The 18806-nt window shown below is 38.9% G+C and overlaps 1 protein-coding gene across 2 annotated transcripts in view; it reads right to left on the reverse strand.

Annotated features, from left to right (window-relative positions):
* Positions 1 to 18806, reverse strand: part of SHOC2 (SHOC2 leucine rich repeat scaffold protein) — a 91592-nt gene that overhangs the window by 50869 nt on the left and 21917 nt on the right. The window lies entirely within an intron of this gene.

An 18806-nucleotide genomic window follows, 5' to 3' on the forward strand; every position in this document is an offset into this window, starting at 1 on the left:
GAGCTCTGTCAAGATGGCTGACTAGAAGTACTGGAAGTACTTCCCTCCCACAAAACAGGATCACAAATGAAGAACAAGAAGCTTCTGTTACGCTAGAATATTTGGGAGAGTACTAGAATACAAGGTGGATAATACAGAGACAGTGTGGAACATGAAGACTCTGAGTAGTCTGCTAAAAAAAAAAAAAAAAAAAATCAACAGTCCTGCTACCCAAGTCTGGACCAGTCGGAACTTGTTTAAGTCTTTCCACAGTGAAGAAAAACAAGGGATTCCCAACAGCCCATTTGGCATCATGAACACCTGAATCTTCAGTTACTGAGGGAGAATGCAGTCCTTTAAAAAAAAAAAAAAAAGATTTTATTTATTTGAGAGGCAGAGTTAGAGAGAGAGGGACAGAGAAAAAGGTTTTCCATTCGTTGGTTCACTCCCCAAACAACCCCAAAGGACAGAACTAGGCCAACCTGAAGCCAGGAGCCAGGAACCTCCTCTGTGTCTCCCATTAGGGTGCAGGGGTCCAAGATCTGGGCCATCTTCCACTGCTTTCCCAGGACACTGGCAGAGAGGTAGACAGAAAGAGGAGCAGCTGGGATATGAACCAGTGCCCATATGGGATGCTGGCACCACAGGCAAAGGCTTAGCCTACTATGCCACAGCACCGCTGCCCACCTTTCAAGATTTTATTGATTGATTGATTGATTTGAGAGGCAGAGTTAGAGAGAGAGGAAGAGACAGAGACAGAATCCTTGAAAGCCCTAAGCCCTGCTAGGGAGTTGTCAAGAGAGTACACACAATTGCACTGCTTCAGGGAGGAAATTCAGATGATGCAGTATTCTTAACCAACCAGGCCTCTGTTGCAGTGACACTCTGAAACCAAACTGCACCCTACTCCTGCTCCTATATGCAAATCATCCTCCCAAGCTGCTTGAGTAGCTCCACCTCCAGGTGACTTGCAGAGGCTTAAGAGGCACTTGCCACAACAGCTGTGCCCCATCTTCCCTAGCACACTAGAGTGACCCCATCCCCATGCAGTCCCAGAAAAACAGAAACCAAAGACACATTCTGTTCAAGGTGCTCCTCACCTGACCAGAATGCAAGAGTCATCCCCACCTCCTGCACAGTCTCCAGAAACTAACAGGTGTGGTCTGCACTCCAAAAGTGTTCTGTTCCTGATGCAACTTAAGTTATAGCACACCTGCCAAGGGCTGGCTGGAGTAGTCCTATCCTTATGTGGCCCATGGAGAATGAGAGGTAGATTCTGCTGCTGTGCTAGTACACTGCACCACACCTGTCCAGGTCTGCTAAAACAGCTACACAGCAAGTATCTTACCTCCATTGCTGGGTACACCATACATGCCTGGTCACAGAACACAGCAACTCTTTAGCAGCAGACCCCAAAGAAATGGACATGGATGAAACACATGATAAATAATCCAAAAAAATGACTGTTCAGAAAACTCAATGAAATACAAGAGAATAAAGACACTACAATTCAACAAAGATCTAAAAAACAACTGAACAAATCTTGGATATGAAAAAGTGTTGTTTTTTTTTTTAAAGGAGAATCAAAATCCTCAACAACAGAATAAATCATGCAAAAGAAAGAATTTTTTTTTTTTTTAGGAGAAATTGTTTTGAATCTGTCAGACACTCTCACAAAAGTGAAGATGAGATCTTTGGGACATCATCACACACACACAAATTGTGAGGGTTCTGAGAAGGAAAGAAAAGGGAAAAGGCTAGAAGGGATAGAAAAAGATGCTTCATTCAATCAGAAACCAAAAGTGAAAAGGGATACTTAAACAGACATCAGACAAAATAGACTTTAGCACAAAAATCGGCACAGATATATGGCACAGTGCTTAAGATGCTACTTGTGATACCCAAATCCCAAGTTAGAGTACCTAGGTTGAAATCCTGACTTGGCTTCCAGTATAAGCTTCCTACTAATGTGCATCCTGGAATGCAGCAGGTGATGAACCCAAATACTTGGGGCCTGCCACCCATGTGAGAGACCTGGATGAGTTCCCTGCTCTCTGGCTTCAGTCTAGCCCAGCCAACTACTGTGAGCATTTGGGGAGTGAGCCAACAGATGGAAGATCTGTCTCTGTTTCTCCTCTCTTCTATCTCTCCAAATAAGTTTTTTAAAAAAGAAAAAACTATAAAAAGAGACAAACAAGGTCACTTTATAAAGACAAAGGAAATCAATTCAACAAGATAATTATGACTACATACACAAACACCAAACGAAGGGGTACCCAATTTTATAAAGCAAACATTACTAGATCTAAAAGGAAAGTGACAGAAAGCCTTCAATACAATTGTAGTGGATCATTTCAATAGTCCAGTTTCATAAATAGGCATATCATCAACACACACACATATACACACACACATACACACACACAAATTAAGAAATACCATGGTTAAATCACATGACAAATCAAATGTTTACAGAACATTTCATCCCAAATCTACAGAATACACATTCTGTTCATGTGCACAAGGACCATGCACTAAAATAGATCATAAAGCAATTTTAAATAAATACAAAAATATCATTTATATATTATGCAACTTTCCTGATCACAATGGAATAAAACTAGAAATAAACAACCAAAAAATGTAGTAATTACAAAAAGATTCAGAGATTAAGAAACATGCTCTTGAATGACCAATGTATAATTGAAAAAAAATAAAAGTGGACGTTTAAAAATTTCTTGAGGCCGGTGCCACAGCTCACTTAGGCTAATCCTCTGCCTGAGGCGCTGGCACACTGGGTTCTAGTCCCGGTTGTGGCACTGGATTCTGTCCTGGTTGCTCCTCTTCCAGTCCAGCTCTCTGCTGTGGCCCGGGAGTGCAGTGGAGGATGGCCCAAGTCCTTGGGCCCTGCACCTGCACAGGAGACCAGGAGAAGCACCTGGCTCCTGGCTTCAGATCAGCGTAGTGCACGGGCCACAGCGCGCCAGCCGCAGTGGCCATTGAGGGGTGAACCAACGGAAAAAGGAAGACCTTTCACTCTGTCTCTCTCACTGTCCACTCTGCCTGTCACACAATTTTTTTCTTGAAATAGATGAATGTAAACACAATATATCAGGGCACAGTGGGTTAAGCCACTCCATGCAATCCCAGCATCTCATATTAGAGCGCCAATTCAAATCCCAGCTGCTCTGGTTCCAATCCAGCTCCCTTCTAATATGCCTAGGAAGGAAGCAAAGCTGGCCAGGTCCTTGGGCCCCTGCATCCATGTGGCAGACCTGGAATAAAGAAGCTCTTGGCTCTGACCTGGCCCAGCCGACCACTGCAGTCATTTAAGGAGTGAACCAGTGGATGGAAGATCTCTCCTTCTTCCTTCTTCTCTTTCTGTAACTCTACCTTTCAAATAAATAACTAAATCTAAAAAAAAAGATGGCTCAAACACACTTGGGCACCTACAATAGATATGGGGACTAGGATGTAGTTTCTGACTTGAGGTAGGAGCTCCTGGCTTCAGCCTGGCCCAGACTGGCTTCTTGCAGTCATCCAGGAAATGAATCAGCAGATAAAAGGTCTATATCTCTCCCTCTGCCTCTTCCTCTGTCACTCTACCTTTCAAGTAAATAAAAAAAAACTTTTTTAATTATCAAAAATGAGAAATGGCAAAAGCAGTACTGAGGAAAGTTTATAATAATAAGCATCTTCCTCAAAAAATATATATATACATATATATATTTCAAGTAATATATATTATATATAATTATACATAATAAATATATTATACATATAATATAAATAATATAAATATATAATATATGTAATATATATTATAATATATAAATAATATAAATATAAATTATATAAATAATAAATATATTATATATAATATATATATATTTGAAGTAAACAACTAAATGATAATCTCAAGGACCAAGGACGGAAAAAAAAGCAAGCTCCGTATTAATAGTGGGTAAAGAAGGAACATTCCTCAATACAATCAAAACAATTTATGAAAAACCCACGGCCAGCATCCTACTGAATGGGGAAAAGTTGGAAGCATTTACACTGAGATGTGGTACCAGACAGGGATGCCCACTCTCACCACTGCTATTCAATACAGTACTGGAAGTTTTAGCCAGGGCAATCAGGCAAGAAAAATAAATTAAAGGGATACAAATTGGGAAGGAAGAAGTCAAACTATCCCTCTTTGCAGATGATATGATTATTTAGGGGATCCAAAAAACTCTACTAAGAGACTATTGGAACCCATAGCAGAGTTTGGCAAAGTAGCAGGATATAAAATCAATGCACAAAAATCAATAGCCTTTGTTTACACAGGCAATGCCACGGCTGAGAAAAAACTGCTAAGATCAATCCCATTCACAATAGCCACAAAAACAATCAAATACCTTGGAATAAACTTACCCAAGGACATTAAAGATCTCTACGATGATAATTACAAAATCTTAAAGAAAGAAATATAAGAGGATACCAAAAAAATGGAAAAATGTTCCATGTTCATGGATTGGACATTTTGATGATACTGATTCTTCCATTCTCCCAAAAGCAATTTATAGATTCAATGCGCTACCAATCAAGATACCAAAGACATTCTTCTCAGATCTGGAAAAAATGATGCTGAAATTCATATGGAGACACAGGAGACCTCGAATAGCTAAAGCAATCTTGTACAACAAAAACAAAGCCAGAGGCATCACAATACCAGATTTTAGGACATACTACAGGGCAACTGTAATCAAAACAGCATGGTACTGGTACAGAAACAGATGGATAGACCAATGGAAGAGAATAGAAACACCAGAAATCAATCCAAACATCTACAGCCAACTTATATTTGATCAAGGATCTAAAACCAATTCCTGGAACAAGGACAGTCTACTCAATAAATGGTGCTGGGAAAACTGGATTTCCATGTGCAGAAGCATGAAGCAAGACCCCTACATTACACCTTACACAAAAATCCACTCAGCATGGATTAAAGACCTAAACCTATGACCCGACACCATCAAATTATTAGAGAACATTGGAGAAACCCTGCAAGATAGTGGCACCGGCAAAGACTTCTTGGAAAAGACCCCGGAGGCACAGGCAGTCAAAGCCAAAATTAACTATTGGGATTGCTTCAAATTGAGAAGTTTCTGTACAAAAAGAGAAACAGTCAGGAAAGTGAAGAGGCAACAAACAGAATGGGAAAAAATATTTGCAAACTATGCAACAGATAAAGGGTTAATAACCAGAATCTACAAAGAGATCAAGAAACTCCACAACAACGAAACAAACAACCCACTTAAGAGATGGGCCAAGGACCTCAATAGACATTTTTCAAAAGATGAAATCCAAATGGCCAACAGGCACATGAAAAAATGTTCAAGATCACTAGCAATCAGAGAAATGCAAATCAAAACCACAGTGAGGTTTCACCTCATCCCGGATAGAATGGCTCACATACAGAAATCTACCAACAACAGATGCTGGCGAGGATGTGGGAAAAAAGGGACACTAACCCACTGTTGGTAGGAATGCAAACTGGTAAAGCCACTATGGAAGTCAGTCTGGAGATTCCTCAGAAACCTAAATATAACCCTACCATACAACACAGCCATCCCCCTCCTTGAAATTTACCCAAAGGAAATTAAGTTGGCAAGCAAAAAAAGCTGTCTGCAACTTAATGTTTATTGCAGCTCAATTCACAATAGCTAAGACCTGGAATCAACCTAAATGCCCATCAACAGTAGACTGGATAAAGAAATTATGGGATATGTACTCTATAGAATACTATACAGCAGTTAAAAAAAAAAAACCAATGAAATCCAGTCATTTGCAACAAAATGGAGGAATCTGGAAAACACCATGCTGAGTGAAATAAGCCAGTCCCAAAGGGACAAATATCATATGCTCTCCCTGATTGGTGACAATTAACCGAGCACCAAAAAGGAAACCTGTTGAAGTGAAATGGACACTATGAGAAACAGTGACTTGATCAGCCCTTGCCCTGACTGTTGATGAACAACTTAATACTTTATCCCTTTCAGTATTTTTTTTTTTGTTCTACTTAATACTATTGGTTGAACTCCGTAATTAATACACAATTATTCTTAAGTTTTGAAATTTAACTAAAAAGTGATCCCTGTTAAATATAAGAGTGGGAATAAGAGAGGGAGGAGATGTACAATTTGGGACATGCTCAATCAGACTTGCCCCAAATGGTAGTTAGAAACGTGCCAGGGGATTCCAATTCAATCCCATCAAGGTGGCATGTACCAATGCCATCTCACTAGTCCAAGTGATCAATTTCTGTTCACAATTGATCATAATGATAGGACTAAGAGTCAAAGGGATCACATTACCAAGACTAGTGTCTGCAAATACTAACTGATAGAATAAAAAAGGGATAGAATGATCCAACTTGGGAAGTGGGATACACAGCAGACTCATAGAATGGCAGATGTCCTCAACAGCACTCTGGCCTCAGAATCAGCCCTTAAGGCATTCAGATCTGGCTGAAGAGCCTCAGAGTATTTTCAGCATGGAAAGCCAAGACACTCTGGCAAAAAAAAAAAAAAAAAAAAAAAAAAAAAAAAAAAAAAAAACCAACCCTATATGAAAGATCTCTGCAAGTGAGAACCCATTGGAAAGAACAGGTCATCAAAGAAGAAGGTGAGAACTTCCACTTTGACTATGACCTTGACTAAATAAAATCAGAGTCAGCGAACTCAAAAGGTCTCCATAGCCTTGGCAACTCATGACAAGAGCCTAGGGTGATTACTGACGCCATAAACAAGAGTGTCAATTTGTTAAGTCAACAACAGGAATCACTGTGCACTTACTCCTCACGTAGGATTTCTGTCCTAAATGTGCTATACATTGTGATTTAATGCTATAACTAGTACTCAAACAGTATTTTACACTTTGTGTTTCTGTGTGGGTGTAAACTGTCGAAATCTTTACTTAATATATGCTAAATTGATCTTCTGTATATAAAGAGAATTGAAAATGAATCTTGATGTGAATGGAAGGGGAGAGGGAGCGGGAGAGGGGTGGGTCGCAGGTGGGAGGGAAGTTATGGGAGGGGAAAAGCCACTGTAATCCATAAGCTGTACTTCGGAAATTTATATTCATTAAATAAAAGTTAAAAAAAAAAAAAGATCAGAGAATAGACTACAATAGCATATTTTTAAAAAAAGATAAATGAAATTAGTTTTTTGACAAAGACAAAAATCTTTGGCTAGTCAAACCAAGAAAAAAAAACAAAAAAATTCAAATAAATAAACTCAAAGATGAAAAAGGAGATATTATAATTTATACTTATACCATAGAAATACAAAGGATCATTAGGGAGTATTATAAATAACTATGTCAACAGACTGGAAAACCTAGAAAAAAAATCAGTAAATTTCAAAACACATATAACCCACCAAAATTGAACCACAGAAAAAACATAAACAGGCCAAAAAATAGTAATAACCAATAATAATGAGAAAATTTCCATGCCCAGATGGCTTCAGTGCTAAATCTTTAACAAACATTTAGGAAGAACTTATCAACAGCAATTCTTCTAAAACTATCTCAAAAACTAAGAGAGGGGACTATTCCTATTCCTAATTCATTCTACAAAGCCGTCATTAATCGGATACCAAAACCAGAAAGGAAACAACAGAAAAAGAAAATTATAGACCTATCATGCTGATGAACACAGACACAAAAATTCTCAACAAAATAAGCAGCAAATCAAATCCAACACATCAAAAGAGCATTCAACATAATCAACTGGGATTTATACTGGGATACAAGGATCACGCAAAATACACAAATCAATTAAAACAAAATATCACATCAACAAAACCAATAAATATCATATAATCAGAGCAGGCATTTAGCTTCGCAGTTAAGATACCTACATCCCACATCAGAGTACCTATATTTATCCCTGGCTTTGGCTCCTGATTCCAGATTCCTACAACTGCAAACCCCAGTAGGCAGCAGTGATGGCTATGGTAATTTGGGTCCTGTGACTTAGGAATGGCCTGTATTGCATTCCTGGCTCTTGGTTTTCACTGCAGCCCAGTTTTGGCTACAGGATTTAGGGTGTAAACCAGAGGATAAAAGCTAACCACCATGTCCCAACCTGGCTCTCAAATAATTTAAAAAACAAAACATGATTATCTTGGTGGCCACAGAAAAAGCATTTATTTCAAGATCCCCTCATAATTAAAACCTTGAACAAATCATGTTTGGAAGAAACATACTCCAATAAAACATTTTCCAATATAATAAAAGAACACAACAGACTGTCAACGCCATATTGAATGGAAAAAAGTGAAAGCATTTTCTCTAGGATCTGGAACCAGACAAGAATGTCCACTTTCACCACTCATATTCAACAAAAAATGGAAATTTCAGCAGCAATTGGGAAAAGACATAAAAATGAGAAGGAAATCAAATTATCCCTATTTGCAGATAACATGATTCCATCTATAGAAAAACTTTAGAACTATAGAAACTAGAACTTTAGAACTATAGAAAAGACTTTTAGAACTGATAAATGGGTACAGCAAAGTTGCAAGAAACAAAATCAACATTTAAAAGTCAGAGATAGGGGCCGGCACTGTGGCACAGTGGGTAAAGCTATTGCCTACAGTGCCGACATCCCAATATAGGTGCCAGTTTGAGACCCAGCTGCTCCACTTGTGATCCAGCTCTCTGTTATGGCCTGGCAAAGCAGTAGAAGATAGCCCTAATCCTTGGGCCCCTGCACCCACGTGGGAGACCCGGAAGAAGCTCCTGGCTCCGGGCTTCAGATCAGCTCAGTTCTGGCCATTGCAGCCAATTGTGGAGTGAACCAACAGATGGAAGACACCTCTCTCTCTCTCTCTCTCTCTCTCTCTCTCTCTCTCTGCCTCTCCTTCTATCTCTGTGTAACTCTTTCAAATAAATAAATAAATCTTTTAAAAAATCACCTTCTTGTTTAAAAAAAAAAAACCTCAGAGATAATAAGCTTCCTTAAGAAGAAATCATTTAGGTAATTCTATGCACAATAGCTACCTAAACAAACAAAAATCTAGGAGTAAACATAACCAAAGAGGTTATGAGACACTGACAAAAGAAACCGAAGAAGACACACACAAAAAATGTAAAGACCTCCCATATTCAAAGATTGGAAGAATTCATATTGTTAAAATAGCCATACTACCCAAAGTAATTTACAGATTCACTGCAATCCCCATCAAGATACCAATGACATTCTTCACAGAAGCTCAAAAACCAATCCTAAGAATCATATGAATCATGCACCAAAGATCCCAAATAGCCAAAGCAATCTTGAACAAAAAGAACAAGGCTGGAGACATAACAATCTTTAATTTTAAGATATACTACATGGTAGTAGTAACTAAAACAGCATAGAAATTACTAAAAACAAATGGACAAATGGACTACAACAGAGACCCTGTATATAAACAGACAGTTTTTTCCTCAACAAAGGCATCAAAACCATCCATTAGAGAAAGGACAGCTCCTTTAATAAACAGTGCTGGGGAAAATGAATCTCCAGACACAGAAAAATGAACCTTGACCCTATCTCTCACTTTCTCTATAAATCAACTACAAATGGATCAAAGACTTAAATGTTAGGACCTGAAGCTATGAAATTACCAGAAGAAAATAAGAGAAAACATTTCAAGACTTTGGTATATGCAATGACTTTTTAGGTAAGACCCCAAAAGCACAGGAAACAAAAGCAGAATACAAATGGGATTATATCAAACTAAGAAGCTTCTGCACAGAAAAGAAAACTATCAAGAGAGCAAAGAGACAACCTACAAAATGAGGGAAAATATTTGCAAAAGAGTAACCTGTCAGATGATTAATATCCAGAAACAAAAAAAGGAACTTTAAAAAGTCAACAGCATAAAGAACCAATACAATTAAGAAGTGAGCAGAGGATCTGAAAGGACATTTCTCAAAGGAAGAAACACAAATGGCCAACAATATATACAATATATGAAAAATGTGGCCGGCACAGAGGCTCAATAGGCTAATCCTCAACCTGCGGCGCCAGCACACCAGGTTCTAGTCCCAGTCAAGGCACCAGATTCTGTCCCGGTTGCTCCTCTTCCTGTCCAGCTCTCCGCTGTGGCCTGGGAGTGCAGTGGAGGATGGCCCAAGTCCTTGGGCCCTGCACCCGCATGGGAGACCAGGAGAAGCACCTGGCTCCTGGCTTTGGATCAGCACCATGCGCCGGCCACAGCGCACAGGTCACAGCGCGCCAACCGCAACGGCCATTGAGGGGTGAACCAACGGAAAAGGAAGACCTTTCTGTCAAAAAAAAAAAAAAGAAAGAAAGAAAAGAAAAATGCTCAGTATCACTAGCCTCAGGGAAATTTAAGTCAAAATCACAATGAGGTATTCTCTCTCGATAGTTATTATAAAACACACACACATGCACACACACACAAAAGTACTGCTAAGAATGCAGAGAAAGGGAAACCCCTAACACACAGTTGATGGATATGTAAATTAGCATAGCCATTATGGCAAATAGTATGGGGACATTCAAAAAAGTAAAATTAGATCTAAAATAGGATTCAGCATTCCTACTTCTGGGTATATATCCATAGGATATAAAATCAGCCTGTCAAAGAGATACTTACATTCCCATGTTTTTTACAGCACTATTCACAAATAGCCAAGATGTAGAATCAACCTAGGTGCCAATCAACAGATGAATGGATGAAGAAAATGTGATATACACACACACAAACAGGAATATTACTCAATCATAAATAGTAAGGAATGAGATCCTGGCAGTTATAGCAAAATGGAGGAGACAGGAGAACATTATGTTAAATAAGATTGGCATGTTAAGACAAATATAGTATATTCCCTCTTATATGTGGAAGCAAAAGAAAAAAATCAATCTGTAAAATTTCAAAACTGGAAACAACTCAAATGTCTTTAATGAGTGTATAAACTGTAGTATATAAATTACACTGAAAAGAAAATATACAACAATAAAAAATAACCAACTATCCTTACACTCAGAACACTTGGATGGATGCTAATATTGCTATGCTGAGGAAAACAGTCAATAGCAAATTGTGTATTTCCATTCATACAATATCTTTAAATGACAAAATTATAGTTACAGACAACCATGAGTTAAGAGTCAGGACAGGCCGGCGCCGTGGCTCAATAGGCTAATCCTCCGCCTGTGGCGCCAGCACACCGGGTTCTAGTCCCGGTCAGGGTGCCGGATTCTGTCCCGGTTGCCCCTCTTCCAGGCCAGCTCTCTGCTGTGGCCCGGGAGTGCAGTGGAGGATGGCCCAAGTGCTTGGGCCCTGCACCCTATGGGAGACCAGGATAAGCACCTGGCTCCTGCTTTTTGATCAGCGTGGTGCGCCGGCCGCAGCGCACTGGCCACGCCGGCCAATGGAGGGTGAACCAACGGCAAAGGAAGACCTTTCTCTCTGTCTCTCTCTCTCACTGTCCACTCTGCCTGTTTAAAAAAAATAAAAGTCAGGACAAAAGTGTGATTATAAGTGTAGCACAAGGCAATTTCTGGGAGGAAGTGAATAGTTATGAATTTTGTGGTTATAAGAATCTACATAAGGGATCAAATTTCAAAGAACTATGCATTCACATACATACACACACAAATAATATATGGAAAAACAGATGAAATCTCAAAAACAAAGGTTATAATTTCATGAATAGTATTGTACCAATGTCAACTTTCTGGTTTCAGTAATTACAACATAATTATGTAAGATGTTATCACTTGGAGAAACTATGTGAAGGGTACAAGGGGAATTTGAATATTTATACAAATTATATACTTGCATATATCTAAATAATTTTTTAAATATTTTATTTATTTGAAAGGCAGAGTTATGGAGAGAGCCAGGGAGAGGGAGAGGGATAGAGAGAGGAAGAGATAGGGGGAGAAGGGAGTGTGGGGGGAGGGAGGGAGGGAGGGAGGGAGAGAGAGAGCGAGCGAGCGAGCGAGAGACACTCTTCCCTATGCTAGTTCACTCCCCAAATGGCTGTAGTGGCATGGCTGGGCCAGACTGAAGCCAGAAGCCAGAAGCCAGGAGCTTCTTCCAGGTCTCCCACATGGGTGCAGGGGCCTACGAACTTGAGCCATCCTCAGCGGCTTGCCCCAGCACATTAGCAGGGAACTGGATTGGAAGTGGACCATGGGGCCAACGCTGTGGCACAGAGGGGTAAAGTCCTGGCCTGCAGCATCAGCATCCCATATGGGCACCGGTTCGAGTCCCGGCTGCTCCACTTTCAATCCAGCTCTCTGCTATGCCCTGGGAAAACAGTAGAAGATGGCCCAAGTCCTTGGGCCCCGCATCCACGTGGAAGACCCAGAAGACACTCCTGGCTCCTGGCTTCAGATCTTCACAGCTCCTGCCATTGTAGCCATCTGGGGAGTGAATCAGTGGATGGAAGACCTCTTTTTGCCTCTGCTCTGTAACTCTGCCTTTCAAAAATAAATAAACCTTAAAAAAAAAAAAAAAGGTTAATCAGAAATAAAACAGAAACAAAAGAACATGCAACAGACTACAAATAGGCTTTTTTTAAAAAAAAGATTTATTTGAAAGAATGATTGAGAGAAGGGGAGAGACAGAAAGAAAAGAGATCTTACATCCACTGGTTCATTTCCCTAAAGGCTCCGACTGCCAGCACTGGGCCAGGCTGAAGCCAGGAGCCAGAAATTCCATCTGCCCCACAGGTGGCAGGGGCCCAAGTACTTGGGCCATCTTCTGCTGCTTTCCTGAGCAAATTAGCAGGTAGACAGATTGGAAGTGAAGTAGCTGAAACTTGAACCAGTGCTCTGATATAGGAGGTATTGCAAGTGATGGCTTAACTCTCTGTGCTATAATACCTGCCTCTAGAAACACGTTTTATAAAATGTTTTTATAAAAGAATTCATACCTAAAATATAAAAAGGTTGGCAAAAAGCATAATGCACTAAAAAAAAAGAGGGAATTTACAGAACTGCTTAAATTGTCAATAAAGACCACTTTCAAAGTCAACTGTACTAACATTTAGAGAAATATGAGAAGATACTACTGTCATCAGGTGAGCAAGTGAAAAAAAAAAATCTGATAATGCCAACTGTTGTTGGATAAAGTGCAGCCATAAAAACACATACTCTGAAATAAAAGTATAAATTAAACTTCCTTTGGAGAGCAAATTGGCAAAAATCTGGTAAATCTGATGATATCCATATCTACCCAATAATCTGTCAATTCTACTTCTAGATGTTTATCTTTAAAAAGCTTGTTTTTGTGCAAGGAGCGACTGTACAGCAACAAACAGTAATCAATACACTTACAAGCAGTAATACAGAGAATGTTCAGAAAAAATGAACAGCCACAATGATGACAAAAAGTTGCAGAATGGCAAAGAATGCTTCTATTTGTAGAAAGTTTTAAGATACGTATGCTTTAAATATACATGCTTAATATCACTGGTTCTTGGCAAACAACTCTAAATCCTTTGGAATTTGCCAGGTGACAAGATCGCTTTTTGTTGTAATGAAGCCATTCTTAGTGGGCCCCTAGATAGCCTCCTGACTCAGGCTGGTTTCCAAAAAGACTGGAAGGCCAGAAATTACAGCCCCACTCTTCAACCCTTGGGGAGAGAAGAGCTGGATAGCAATCTAATCACCAACAGGTAATGATTCAATCAGTCACATCTATATAATAAAATCCTCCATTAAAACCCCTAAAACTACAGCGTTTGGAGAGCTTCTATGTTGGCAAACATGTAAATGTGATGGAAGGGTGGTACACTGGAGCAGGTACAGAATATTCACAAACCCATACTGTGCCCCACGCATCTACTCTATCTCTTCTACTTGACTGCTCCATAGTTGTAGCTTTTATAATAAACCAGGAATAGAAAATAAAGTGCTTGGCGCAGTGGGTTAAATTGCTGCCTTTGATGCAGCATTCCTTATCAACTGGAGCACTGGTTAGTCCCAGCTGCTTCACTTCCAATCCAGCTACCAAATGTACCTAAAAAAAGCAATGGAAGAAGATGGTACTAGTATCTGGGCCTGTGCCCTGCACCCATGTGGGAGACCTGGAGGAAGCTCTTGGCTCCTGGCTTTGGATCAGCCCAGCTTCATCCACTGTGGCCATTTGGGGAATGAACCAGCAGATGGAAGATCTCTCTCTCTCTCTCTTTCTCTGTAACTCTGCTTTTCAAATAAATAAATCAATCTTTAAAAAGTATAAAAAATAAAAACAGAGAACTAAATAAATTTTGATTCATTCTACAGAATAATATGTGGCCATTATAAAGAGTGAGAGAGGTCTTTACTCCCTGGTATATAATGAAAAGGCAAGCTATAAAATAGAAGCATACAGAGCAATTAAATTAAGCATATCTAACTCAAGTACTTCAATTATGAACTTGGCAAAAAAGAAGAGAGAGAGGTATACAGGAAAGAGAGAGAAATGATTTAAATAGCACTGTTTTGTGCCTTTTCAGTTAAGTATGTGATCAATCAAATGATAGATTATGGGATTATTTTTCAGGACAGCTAATCATTTTCAAAAAACCCTTAGTTACTAATTATTCAAGTAGCTAAGTTGAGCAGGCAGTGATGGTTTCCTCAACTTGTTCAAGAAAAAAATCTGAATTAACTCAACAGAAAAGTATTAGAGAGGAACTGGTAAAATCATCTCAGCAAAGACAACAAACCAGAATCAATAAACTATCACTTCTTGGCCTTTTAGCTAAAATCAAGTGAAGAATCAAAAATCTGGAATGCTCATAAATTGGCTGCAATACCTAAGCAACATCTAAATATTAATATAATCTATAAAAAATTATCTAACTGTATCAGGTGTTGTATTTACATACATATACATTATACATGCAAAACCACACTTAATGTATACATAAGACCACAAGTAATAAAGTTCATAAACATTTATAGAATTTTGAAAGGTCACTTTTATTATATAGTGCTTCCACTATGTGTATTGATTTTTGGACCTAACTCCTAAAAATGTGCCATCTTCATAACAGGACTCATTTGCTTTGTTTTTCAAGAAAAATACAAATATTTATGAAAGTTACACATCTGTGTAAAAACACAAATAAAAGAATGTACTTCACACTTAAACTCTTTTTCTCTGGAAGACACAGAAGTCAAGAAAGAGGAAAATGGAGAGCAAATGGCAGGAATAAGGTAAAGAAATGTAGGTTGAGATCAAATTCTACAATACTAAGGATACTAAGCTAAAAGAGTTTGTACTCTGCTACAAATTCTTCATTCAGGATCTTATATGCCCTATTTTTACCATAGCAATGAAGTAAGTATCTCTACACTCTTCCAACTTTCAAGGGATAATTTATTCTGGGTTGGACTAGAAGGGAAATTATACGAGTATGTGTGTAAGTGCTTCACTCTGCCAGTACTGAAGCAAGACACCCTTCCTTCCAGCCCTCAGTTACCACTCCCCAAAAAGCAGACCTCCTTTCTGTATTTTACCTGCATAGTCTGAATAATATGAAATTTGTGACCTCAGCTCAAATAGGAGTTCAGAGTTTACAAATAATTAGATTTTCAAAACAACTCTGAGAAGCAGGTACCCAGCTGATGGTATTCCCATTTAACAGGTAAGCAAGATTTAAAGAAATCTTAGTTATTTTCCCAGTAGTATAGTATAAATCTGACACCGCCACTTGCAGTATCAGGTAATATTCATGTGCAATTAATACATTCCAAGCACATTAAGCAATCATCTCATTAAGTCCTTGAAATAATTCTCAGGCAGATTAATTCTCATTTATAGATAAGGACAGAGAAGCCAAAAGAAATTAAATTATTTGTACAAGAAAACATAGACCATAGCTGGCAAAGCTATGAGATTTATTTCTTTCTCCAAAATCAATCTCTTAAATACCAGAATAGACTCCTTCTGTTTAAGAACTCATTAAGTATTATCAGGCAAATAATCATGATTAGGCACATAAACCAAAGAAAATTTTAACAGAAAACAAATTTGGAAAAATAGAATTGCTTTCTGTTTGGGAGAAACACTAAAAAGAGAGGACAACAAAATACAGAAAATCCAAATATGTATCTTAAAAAAAAAAAATCACTGCCTCCTCCATTTCAGTACTGATGCTGTAGATAGTAAAATACTTCACAGTTTACTGATCATTCTGGCATTTAAAAAAGAAACTTCTTCCAGTAATATTATTAACATAGAATCTATTTTCTACTGAATGGTATCTTTCTCAAAAGTATGCTAAATAATTATACACTATCTTACAGATCTAAATTAAATGCCTTAGAGATTAACTCTATAGTCATTCAAGTTTCCATTACTAAAACATAAATGTAAGTTTTTCCATTACTGACCACTAGGAAGTGATAACACATCTCAATTCAGAAAAGACTCATTATCCCTGGCCCATCCATCAAGTCTTAATACCCAAAAATAGTTATTCCTTAATAGTAAAACTGGTAATATGCACTTATTTTAAACTATTTTCCTCTTGCCTAGGAGAAAGAGAATATAAGACAGAAGGGAACTCGATGTCCAGAGACTGCCTTGTATTCTATCTCTATTAAATTCAACCATTTTGTAATCTACATCAAAGGTGACTTAATCTCCTCTATCAATTCTCCTGTCAAGTGGTAATATTACCTAGTTAATTTCCATCTCAAAGGATTGTGAATAAAACCAATATATTGAAAAGAAAGTATAGTTAAGAACAATAAAAGATCTGGAGGTTTGGTTCCAAATCATTCCTTTATAGCAGAAATTAATTCTCTTCATATGATTATGTCACAAAATTTATGGAAAATGTAATCACATTTATTTTGATGCATAAATTTTTGAAATCCATATATACTTTTTTTTTTTTTTGGACAGACAGAGTGGATTAGTGGATAGTGAGAGACAGACAGACAGAGAGAAAGGTCTTCCTTCTTGCCGTTGGTTCACCCTCCAATGGTCGTTGCAGCCGGCGCATCTCGCAGATCCAAAGCCAGGAGCCAGGTGCTTCTCCTGGTCTCCCATGCGGGTGCAGGGCCCAAGCACTTGGGCCATCCTCCACTGTCTTCCCGGGCCATAGCAGAGAGCTGGCCTGGAAGAGAGGCAACCAGGATAGAATCCGGCGCCCCAACCGGGACTAGAACCCAGTGTGCCGGCGCCGTGAGGTGGAGGATTAGCCTGTTAAGCCACGGCGCCGGCCACATACTTTTTCATAATATGTATTTTAATGAACCTTTTGAAGATTCCCCCAAACAGTATATAAAAGATTTCTCAAATTTATTTGGATTGCACAGCCTTTTTTTTTTTTTTTTTTTTTTTTTTTTTGACAGGCAGAGTGGATAGTGAGAGAGAGAGACAGAGAAAAAGGTCTTCCTTTTTGCCGTTGGTTCACCCTCCAATGGCCACTGCGGCCGGCTCATCGCGCTGATCCGAAGCCAGGAGCCAGGTGCTTCTCCTGGTCTCCCATGGGGTGAAGGGCCCAAGCACTTGGGCCATCCTCCACTGCCTTCCCAGGCCATAGCAGAGAGCTGGCCTGGAAGAGGGGCAACCGGGATAGAATCCGGCGCCCTGACCAGGACTAGAACCTGGTGTGCTGGTGCCGCAAGGCGAGGGATTAGCATGTTAAGCCATGGCGCCGGCCCACAGCCTTTTCTGAAGAATACTTGGTAACATATCACATTATTGGAAAGTACTCAAAGTAAAGTTATTTAGTAGCAAACATAGATTACCTGTTAAAACATAGAATTTTTCAGAATTACTAAAAATATAATAATTGAAATTTCTAAAATACTGAAGAACAAGAATGACAAAGACTTAGAACTGAAAACTCCAAACACCTACAAATCAAAGATTTTCTGTGAGGCTGTTAGATGTACTTTTATATTTAGGACTAAGAAAGTAAAATAGCCATCCACATAAAGAGGTTGGAAAAAAAGTACTTAGCATTTCTCAGCTGCCACCCAGCTTTTGCTAATGCAAAAAGAATAGGTAAAATGGAGATGGGTCAGAGGAATGGTTGTTAAAGAATATATTCAGATCAGAGAATAAGAAAAGGCTTGCCCACCAGCTACCAAGATATCTCAAACATAATTGTTTTAACAGGACATTAAGTGAGGAAAATAAATTGACATTTCCCTTGAAAAACAAGCGGCCATTCTGGATACCAATTATTCGGGAGCTAACATTAACCATGCCAAAGGATTTAAAACTATTCTAGTGCCAAAATCTGTAGTACAAACGTTCAATATTTAGATTCACTTAAAAATGGAAATCAGCATCTAAAACAAACCAAATAACAAGCACTCTAAAACTACCACCACCTAACTAGAGGCGATTATCTCTAGTCTCATTCTTAATGCTTTCTAATGCCCAATAGTTCACAAATGCAAATTGATATAATCAAACTCAACTGTTAAATTTTAATTTTTTCATTAAAAAATATTGTTCTAAAAAGAATCTCTATAAATGAACTGCTTTTTGCTTTCAGAAAACTGCATCAGCACATAATTTTATTCCTCTCAGTAAAATGATCTCAATTCTGACAAAACTGGACCTTTAAGCCCTTAAGATTTCTGGCCTAGAGGCCAGCGCTGTGGCATAGTGGGTAAGGCCGCCACCTGCAATGCCTGTGTCCCATATGGGCGCCGGCTGGAGTCCTGGCTGTTCCACTTTCCATTCGGATCTCTGCTATGGCCTGGGAAAGCAGCAGAAGACAGTCCAAGTCCTTGGGGCCCTGTACCTGCGAGGGAAACTGGAAAGAAGCTCCAGGCTCCTGGCTTTCCT

The sequence above is a fragment of the Lepus europaeus genome, chromosome 17 (genome assembly GCF_033115175.1).
Source record: "Lepus europaeus isolate LE1 chromosome 17, mLepTim1.pri, whole genome shotgun sequence".
Taxonomy (NCBI): domain Eukaryota; kingdom Metazoa; phylum Chordata; class Mammalia; order Lagomorpha; family Leporidae; genus Lepus; species Lepus europaeus.